Raw genomic sequence first — 11006 nt, 5'->3', positions numbered from 1 at the left:
CAGGACTATTTCCCAAAAGATCCATATCTTTGTTTTCGTTGAAATGCTTCATCTCTTCCACAGACATCACTTTAATGATCCATAGAAAGCAGTGGTCTGGCAAAAAGCTGCTGTATATGTCTGGTGTTATGCTGTTTTTCTATTCTTCTGCCCATGACTCAAGGCATTGGAGCTGGATAACCTGCTCTATTTGGACTCCATTGAGATAAACACAGATTGTTATTTCTGTTTGTTGGCATTGATTTTCAGGCCATATGAATTGGCACTATTTGTGATGACTTACAAGGTATCTGCATCTCTGCACCACTGTCTGCAAATATGGCATTGTAATCCAGGAACAGGAGGTCAATTATAAAGCAAGTTTCATTGCACAATATCCCATGTCTGCCATCAAAACATTGTTCTTTCTAGCATACACTAAATAGTAAAGGAAAGATCATGCAGCATTGTCTAGCACCAGTTCAAATTAGGAATTCCTTTGGAAGTTCATTTTGGATGTGCACACAGCTGCTGGAATTGCTACAAGGTTCTTGCCATTGTCATACATTTTTTAATGGGAATGTGTTTATTTTTCAGTGCTTTCCATAAAACTGTCCAGTGTATACTGTCAAAGTCTGCTTGAAAATCAAGAAAAATAATATCTCCCCATCTGCCACATTGAATTTTTTCTGCCGTGAGTTGTGTGGTGATGAAAATCTCATCATAATGTCCTCAGTTCAGGCAGAAACCAGCTTGCTGTGCTCTAATTGTCTGTTCCCACTGTTTCTGGAAACATAGCTGGACGGTGCTCATGAAAGCCTCACCAATGATTGACAGAATGCCTTGGTATCTTTTGTATTAGACATTTTTATTCAGAAGAATCCTAATGGATACAGAATGACCATGCAGTAACATTCTTCTTCGTGTAATGAACCTTGTTGATTTGCTCAATGATTATAGAACTTTTAGCCTGTGGTTGGATTTGTCCATCCCAAAATCTGATTGGCCTGATCTACCATATAAATGTCCAATAAGAAACTGCATTACCTAATAGGTAGGACAGCTTCCTTAAAAATATGTTGGTCTGATGTACCCATTGGCGAATAGAATAGAATTCTTTATTGGCCAAGTGTGACTGGACACACAAGGAATTTGTCTTTAGTGCATAAGCCGAGTGTACATAAAAATACATTCATCAAGAATCATAAGATACAACACTTAGTGATAGTCATAGGATACTAAATAAGCAATCAAATCATATTAGGAAACTAAATAAGACAATATGAATTGTAAAGATACAAGGAACAAGATCATAGTCATAAGTCAAAGGAGATAGGTAATAGGAAGGATGAGAAGAATAATAGTAATACAGTCTTAGTAAATAGTTTGACAATGTTGTGGGAATTAGTTATTTTGCAGAATGATAGCATGCGGGAAAAACTGTCCTTGTGTCTAGTTGCTCTGATGTGCAATGCTCTATAATGTCATTCTGAGAGTAGAAGTTGAAACAATTTATATTCAGAACGTGAGCGGCCTGTAGATATTTTCACAGCCCTCTTTTGACTTGTGCAGTATCTAGGGTGAATCTTCTCTATCTGAAAATTCTGTCATCCAAATATTGGGAACAGTAAAAGGAAAAAAAGGAATTATCTGATGGACCAAGGCTTACATTCTTCAGTATATCAAGATTAAACTTTGGGGTAGACACAAAGAAACAGCATAAACAAAAGCTCAGTAACTGTCAGAGAGAGTGTGTAAATTACATAGATGAATCATGCTAATATTGTGAGTGGTATATGTAAATGTATTATAATTGTTACTCCTTCCAAAAACAGAAGCAAATTAAAGTGATTACCTAAAAGTGAATTAAACAGGCCCAGCTGAGAATGCATTAATTAATTATCCAGGAATGAAAGAACCAGAGTTTGTAAATATCTTCATTTTCTTCTTCCATAATCCACCAATTACAACAATCCACATACAGCAAGTTTTGACTAATGAATGCCTCTAAAAAACATGATGAGCAAAGATAAAGGTTTCCCATAGAATAATTTTTGTTCAACATTTTCAGGACTGCTGGTCTTCTGGTCTTCATGCTCTGCTTCTAACTTTCCTATCCACTACATCGGGGTAGGCAATCTCTGGCCTTCCAGTTTTCCTTATCATTTGACATTTTGGATGGGGCTACTGTCAGTTACAGTTCACAATATCTGGGAAATTCCATACTGCTTATGCTTGCACTGGAAGTTCACAATAGTTTCTGGTATGGCAGGTTGACAATACATTAACGGAAGTTGACTATCATTAACCATCTGAATGATGAACAATTGCAAGCAAGAGAAGCTTTTCAGCATTTCTTTTTTCAAGCTTGAACAGAATCAATCCCACATCTGGTATCCCTCAAAATGACTCCCAGTTTTAATTAGCTTTTATTAAAACCTCTCTTGTTTTCCCCCCAAATTCTTTCCTTTATCTTAAATGTACACATCCTGTCCCTTCCCTTATAGGGAGGTTCATCTTTAATAGATTCTAATAGATATCTCCCAGAAAAAGAGAAGCTGCTTTCAAACAAGGTGTCTATATTAAACCATGACTTAACCACAAAGGTTGAATTTGGTTTTACACAGCACATCATGCCACAAGGAATTTTTTGTGTGCCTTCAAGTCATTGTTGGTTCTGGGCAATTGGCTAGAGAAGTCCTGCAGGTTTCTTAGCAGTATTTCAGAAGTAGTCAGCTTTCTTAGGCTGAAAGTAAATGACTGTCTCAAGATCACCCACCTTGCTTTGTGCCACAGGTGGGACAAAATTTCACAGTATTTCGGTGTAATGATTAAGTGTAGTGGTGTAGTGATTAAGGCACAATGCCTTAATCACTACACCAAACTGGCCATCAGAATACTTAACTAAAATTAATAATCAAGATGATCACATTGTTTGAATGTGTTGTTTAGGACTCAATTTAATCTGGTTAGGATGGTGTGTGAACACAGTTTCATGGAGGTTCTGTAGCTCTCAGGATGCTATACTAACCATTAGTATTTATTGATGGAGTAAGTATCCTAAGAAACATTCAGCCAGGAGACTTAACAATCAATATATTGCTAAGCAGAAGACTCTCCAGAGCCAATTGACTGCAGAACTATCTGCTTACACGGCTGTTTTCTGCAGGCAAGGTTTGCAAAGATGACAAACAGAACCTGTTTATATTGTTTTTCCTCCCCCTAGCAAATTAAAAAATTAACTAGCTGTAATTTTCTAAATGCCCAAGTAGCTTAACTGAAGAGAATCAGATTCAAACACCTGGAAAGAAAAAGCAGATGTTGCCAAGATGGGTAATTTGGTTTCATCAAACTGCACACAGTTATCATCTGCCAGTGTGTCTGTCTGTTTGTGTATATCACCCGCCAAGGGTGACTTGCCTGTGGAGGATTTCACATCTGGCTCCATTTGTTATGCTATACAGCTGAACAAATGCTAGACAGATTGAGAACTCTGCCTGGATAAACCATTTTGGAGTGGGGACTCACTTTGCTGGTGGCAATTTAAAGGCTGCCTAAAGGTAAACTCCTTGAGATTTTATACAGAAAACAAAACTTATAATTTGGCTTTTCTTTCCTTCAAGTTCTCTTGATATTGGATTTCTTTAAGAGATTTGTTTTGATTTGCTTGTAGAATCGGGAGGATATAGTATACACTATAAAGGCAATGTGCCTAACTCTGGGGTGGTGGTGGCTGTAGAATTAGTTGTGTCAGTGCTTTAGCTTATATAGTAAGCTACCTAATTATCATATCTGAGGTCTAAAAATCTGGACCACTTCTAGCTGGCAGCAAAGAGAAATTTACACTGTGTTGATCCAGAAATGTTATATTTAGCATAAACAGTTTGGGTTTAAATTAAGTTCCAAATATGTGTAAGTTACATATTGGGAAGATTAGCTGAGTTTCTTTAACTCTGAAACTGGGAAAAATTGCAGGAAGACTGGGAAAATAGAGCTTATTTAGAACATGGGTGTCAAACTCGATCACATCACGTGATGTATCGTGACATTTTTTGCCTTTGTGAAGCTGTGTGTGACGCATCCAGCCCGCGGACTGCCAGTTTGACATCCCTGCTTTAGAAACTCCTCTGTTTCTCCTCTGTAGTTCTCACAACCTGCAGCAAGGTGGGAGAAAAAGAAGGCAAATGAGCTGGTGTTGAGTAGCTGAGTTTAACCACAAACACCCCAATCTCAACAATACTCCTGCAGATTTTCCCCATTCCCCACCTCTGGGGAAGTGAGAACTTTGTAGTCTTCTTTGCTGCTGTTGGGGAATTAAGGGGAAAAAAATCCTGCCCCCAAACAGATTTGGCCTTCTTATATTTATAAAGATATCTAAAGGTGAACCTGCTGAATGAGGGATAGATTGGTTTGTTGATGTCATGCACACAAGCAACAAAGTTTTAGTAGCAGACTACATTGTCAATGTGTTGATAAAAGATGAACAAGCAAAAGATGAAGAGATAAATTTGTTGGAGAGATACTACTCCTGGTAGCAGTGAATCTTCAGGCCTTGATCTTTTGCAAACTGGGGCCTTAAACAATGTCTTGCATTCCTAATGCTTTCTCAAAGGTTTTAGAATCTGATCTATATACTTTATAAAACTGAACTAGCACAATTCTTATTAATAAATTTCAAAAAAAAATGCTAATATGTTATTGCATTTGGTGTAATGAACTTTATAGGAAAAAGACTTTGTCACTATTTCCTATTTAGCTAAATGTCATTTCTTTTTGATTTTCCTTTTACACGTCTTCAATCTAAAGGCGGTAAGGAACAAAAGAATAATTATGGCCACAGTTATACCTATAGTTCATTCTAATTACTCCTTGTTTGCAGCAGGGTAATTGAGACAAAGGATCTGAATCTTACCATAGCATGGGAAATTAATTCTTGGTTGTTTCATTGTCATTGGTGTTTCCGAAAAGAAGATGTAAGCCCTTTAGGATATACCAGACTAAGAAACCAGAGTTATGAATATTAAAACTATTTTTACTGTACAGGTGAGAATGCTAATAAGGCCTACCTTGTGGTGGTAAGGGCAGCAAAGCACCAATACTTCTACGCCCTTATTCCATCCTGGTTTTTTTTCATGTGAGTGGATTGTGGGGATGGTGAATTCTTCTGTGTGAGAGAGGTTGTTCCTTTAACTCTTAAAGAAGCCTTGGATTGCTCCCTTCTCAAGAAGCTATCGCTGCATCTGACAAAATGGGACAATTTTCATCCAATATCTCATCTTCCTTTCTTGGCAAGGTGGTTGTGCAACAGTTGCAGAGGGCCTTGTATCTGGATCTTTTTCAGACAGAATGCGGGTATGGAATGGAAATGGCATTTTTCGACTTCTTTAGTAGGTGGAATGGGGGAAGTGCATCTTCTTGATCTCTTGGTGTCTTTTAATACCAATGACTGTGGTATCCTTCTGGATCAGTTCAGAGGACTGGGGATGGGTGACACAGGGCCAGGCTGGTTCATCTCCTTCAATGCCAGTCAGTGATGATTGGGAAGAGAGGTCCAGCCCTTGGCTCTCTCCTCTGCTTTTTAACATCTACTTGAAGTTTGATGGATGAACTCCTTGGTTGCGATGGGGTGAAGTATTATCAGTATACCAATGATACCCAATTATCGATGTTCACCCTGGCAAATTAATGATGCCATGAACATCTTATTCTAGTGTCTCAAGACTGGCGATCTGGATGAGAAACTACAAGCTTCAACTGAACACTGGCAAGACTCAATGACTCTGCAATTTGGGGCCTAATAGGTCCAGGACTATGCTTTGGGGTTGGATAAAGTTGCAACACACTAGATTGCACTAGACCCTGTGTGCAATCAAGATGTCCTCGTAGATCACACTTCTTCTCGAAGAGCAGGTGGCACTTGTGGCTAAGTGAGTCCTTGCACAGCTCCATCTTGTGTACTAATTGTGCCTGTTCTTGGATTGGCAGGCCCTGCTTACAATCTCTTATGTTCTAGTCACCCTCAGATTAAATTTCCTCTGTGTCTATATGGGAAGCAGAGGTGGTATTCAGCAGGTTCTGACCAGTTCTGGAGAACTGGTAGTGGAAATTTTGAGTAGTTCAGAGAACCGGCAAATACCACCTCTGACTGGAGATTTTACAGTATCCTTCCCCTGCCACGCCCACCAAGCCACGCCCACAGAACTGGTAGTAAAAATATATATATATTTTTGTAAATTTTATTTGAGTTTTCACAAAGAGAAACAAACAAATAAAACATCTTTTTTGAAAGTAGCGTAATCCCGGGTTACATTTCTTCGTACAGACACAAATTCAGGTTCATGCTCATTTTTATATTCTATTCCATATCTTATTACTATTTTACATTTTCTGCATAGCTTCTCCCCTCTTAATTTTCTCAATTTTATTTTAATTATCTCATCTCAATTCAAATCATTGTAGTTATATTTTTTGTCTGTCCTGTTTCAATTATCTATTATCTTTTCTCATTAAACAAAATTTCTCCTGTAGTTACTGATTGGAGTATGACGCCTTTATATCTTTTCCCTAAAGTTGTAACATTCAATATAATACATAACTTCCATTCGGATTCTGCTTGGTACATTCTTAAAATACACACTGTATTCTTAAAAAAAGAAAAAATTATAAATGTATAATATAATTAAAACAACATTCCATTCCAATTCAATTCTATCATTAATATTAATATTCATTAAAGTCTTAACATCTTTAACATTACTTTTCAATTAAATATCATACTTCTATGGGAACAATTATAAGCTTTCCATAGTTAATCCCCCCCACCTTCACTTATATTTTATAAAATATTAACTAATTAAAATGTTCCCATTCCTTTCTAATTCAAGGTTCTCATTTATTTTATTTCACTTATTTTATTCACAAACATTTCACTAAATTACACTAACTATTTTATCCCTCATTTTAATCATACGTTGTTTCCAATTTTCTAAAGTTATTTCTATTACTAATATAAAAGTACAATCTTATGTACCTTTACAGAATCTCTTCTTCAGTTAGATTTTCACCCGTTATCTCTAAATAGGTCCTGTTTCTCTATATCTTGCCCCGGTCCTTTGTAACTTCTTTTCCTTTCCTTCTTCCCTCTCTTCTTCTCTCTCCCCTTTTTACCCCCTTGTCTCTCTACCTCTATTTCTCTCTTCTGTATTCCCCTTTTCTGTTGCTTTCCAGTATTGTACTTATTTTCCGAATTATTTTTCTTTTATTTGGTTGTTCTTTTAAGTCTTAAATTCTCCATTCTCTTTCCCCCCTTTCCTTCCCCCCCCCCCACATAAAATTGCTTGTTCATTAAAGATGGCTTCTTCTTTGTCCCAGTCTTCTTGTTTTGCAGTCGTTTCTTGTCGTTTCTCATAGTTCCAAATCTCCATTTCTAAGAATTGAAAAACAAAGCCAAAAGAACCCTTCCCTTCTTGTGCATCTTCTTTGTACTTTTTAAGTTCCATTTTCAATTCATCCAAAAGTGGTGCCATTGTATAAATTTTTAAACAACCACCCGATTGATTTTAGTCATTCAAATATAATAACCAACTGTTGTGATTCCGGCATCTGCTACAGGTTTTTTGAATGACAGCTCCAGCGAGGAGGACTTATATGAATCAGCAAGTTCTAACGACGAGGAGGAGATGAATGCATTTGATTTGCAAGATCGGCTTGAACCTTCAAACTCCTCCACTCTTCAATTAGGTGGTCAGCCGGGAACGGGTGATAATGAGGAACCAATGATATCTTCAGGTGAAGAAGATGATAATTTGGATGATTGCTGGGTAGATGTCAGGACAAGACGTCTCCTGACAAGGAGGAACCAACGAGGATACAGTAGGAGAGCAGACCAGCAATTAGACTAATTAGTTACTCTATAAAGGGAGAGATATGACTTTGCACTTTGTCCGGAACAAAGTGTCTATTTGCAAGGAGAACTGAAGAGCACAGTTTGGAGGATTTTGATCTGAAATGTCTTGTTGGGATTTGGATTTAATTCGTTGGAACTTCTACTTATTGGAATTATTTTGTGAAGGATTTTGATCTGAAGAATCTTGTTGAGTCTTGGATTTAGTTCGTTGGAACTTTTACTTATTGGAGCTATCTGTGAAAATTCCTGTTTGCTGCCTTTCTTTACAAGGACTGTTGCTTTCAGCCTTATCTGTTTACTTTAAAAGGTGGGACATAACATTTTCCTGTTTGCTGCCTTTCTTTACAAGGACTGCTGCTTTCAGCCTTAACTGTTTATTTTAGAAGGTGGGACATAACATTTTTGTTCCGGACCCAACAGACCATCTTTGCAACGATGGATTCAACTCAAATGCAACAATTGGTGGAGCAGCAACAGATGCAAATAAATCAATTACTTCAGAGCAACGTATCCCTTCAAAATCAGGTAACACAATTATTATCGTTCGTTGCCAATTCTCAAACTGTTTCAGCTGCAGCTGGAGTTCCCCCTGCACCCCCTGTGAGAAAAATTCCGATAGCTATGCCAGATAAATTTTCTGGGCAAACGGACATGTTTTCAACATTTTTGGGTCAGTGCCAATTGTATTTTTCTGTGAGGCCGGAGGATTTTCCAACCGATCGAGTTAAAATTGGCTTTATTATTAGTTTGTTAACCGGGCAGGCTGCCAAATGGGCTACTCCCTTATTAGTACAAGATAGTCCATTACTGGACGATTTCCAGGGTTTATTCAACAGATGAACGTTATGTTTGAGAATCCAATTAAATCTCAAACTGTGGACAGAAAATTGAGGGATATTATTCAAGGTAAACACTCATTGCAAGAATACGTTGCAGAATTTCGCTTGTTGTGTATGGACTCCACCTGGAATGAACCAGCTCACATGGCAGCATTCCAAGAGGGTTTGTCCGACATTATCAAGGATGAACTAATTCATGCAGAGCGTGCTTCAACTTTGGACACATTGATTACTCAATGCTTACGTATTGAAGCTCGCCTACAACATCGTGGGTGTAAACGGACCGTTGCAGAGCCACCTGTGTTTCCTCGTTCACGCACCCGTCTATGAGGTTTTCCAATCCAGAATTCTAGCAGAGGAGCCGATGGAGATAGGCGCACTCCGCCCTCGTTTAACAGTTCAGGAAGCGATCGAGAAGAGTTCAGGAAGGTTTGTGCCTTTATTGCGGGGGTTCGGGACATTTGCAAATTCCTGCACTCGGAAGGGGACTCGTGGACCTGTATCAAAACCCATTGCTGGTCCGTCGGGAAATGGGGTAGGCCCGACCTCAGGGAAACCCTAGGTCGGGCACAGTATTCACTTTCATCTCAAATTGCTGAAGTTAATTCTGGCCCTCCTCGACATTTACTTTTGGACACTCGCATATTCTTGCAATCTCGGAAGGAGGGAATCCCTGCCGTGGCACTGGTGGATTCAGGGGCTACGACTAGCTTTATGGATTATGATTTTGTAAAACATTTCAAAGTTCCTTTAGTGCCTGTGAATCCCCCCATGCAGGTGGAAACCGTAGATGGGCGCGAACTCAAGTCGGGACCTATTCGCTTTGCCACCCAACCACTGCGTATGCGTATTGGGGATCACGAGGAGGCGATAAGTTTTATATCACTTGAACCTCCATCTTCCTTTGGTGCTCGGAGTATCCTGGCTGCGTCTACACGATCTGTTGGTGGCTTGGGCGCAGAACGCTGTTTCTTTTCCAAGCCTGCAATGTGTGGACCATCTGAGACATGTCTGCGCAGGCCAACATATTGTCGCTTCTGCTGCCTCGATTCCTTCAGAGCTGTCGGATTTCCCGAGGTTTTCAGTGAACAGGAGGCAGATCAATTACCACCACATCGTGTTTACGACTGTCCCGTGGATTTGATACCGGACGCTCCATTACCAAAGGGGAGGTTGTATTCTTTGTCTGAGCCTGAACTAGTTGTCACTTCGAGAATTTTTGAATAAAAATCTAGCTCGGGATTTATTCGACCTTCGTCATCCCCTCTTTCAGCACCCGTTCTCTTTGTCAAGAAGAAGTCGGGAGAACTTCGTCTTTGTTGTGACTATAGACGCTTAAATGCTATCACTGTGAGAAATAGCTATCCTTTACCGCTCATCTCCGAATTGTTGGAGCGGTTACAGGAAGCTACAATTTTCACGAAACTTGACTTACGTGGAGCTTACAATTTGGTTCGGATGCGTAAGGAGGCAGTGGAAGACGGCTTTTGGCACTCGTTATGGTCATTTCGAGTACACCGTTATGCCATTTGGTTTGACCAACGCTCCTGCTGTATTTCAACATTTAATGAGCGATATCTTTCGAGACATGTTGGATAAGTTTGTTGTCATATATTTGGACGACATTTTGATTTATTCAAAATCTAAAGAGCAACATCTTCAGCAGGTGCGTCAAGTGCTTCAGCGTCTTCAGGAACATAAACTTTATGCTAAATTAGAAAAATGTTTCTTTTTTCAGTCGTCTATCGAATTCTTGGGACACATTATTTCTCCTGTGGACGTTGCTATGGACCCCAAAAAGGTTGAGGCGTTGTGTAGTTGGGAAGCTCCTCGTCGGGTTAAAGATGTGCAACGACTTTTAGGATTTGCCAACTATTATCGGACTTTCATTCCAGGTTTTGCGAAGATAATGGATCCCATAACCCAGCTTCTTTGTAAGAAGGTTCCATTTGTGTGGGGGCCTCCACAACAACAGGCTTTTGACACTTTGAAAAAAGCATTTATAACTGAACCCATATTGAAGCATCCTGATCCGGATCGTCCATTTGTGGTCGAGACAGATGCTTCTAATGTCGCTATCGGAGCAGTGCTGTTACAAGCTTCGGAGGATGGCGCTCTTTTGTTTCCTTGCGCTTATTATTCTAGGAAGCTTACAGCTTCGGACGCAACTATACCATTTGGGAAAAGAGTTGTTAGCTATTAAGGTTGCTTTTGAGACTTGGAGACATCATTTGGAGGGAGCTCGACACAAGGTGGAGGTTCGGACAGATCATAGGAACCTG

Source organism: Notechis scutatus, chromosome 4 (genome assembly GCF_049901735.1).
Source record: "Notechis scutatus isolate UNSWTSFEM ecotype Mainland chromosome 4, rNotScu1.2, whole genome shotgun sequence".
NCBI lineage: Eukaryota > Metazoa > Chordata > Lepidosauria > Squamata > Elapidae > Notechis > Notechis scutatus.
Note: the sequence above shows the minus strand (reverse complement) of the source record.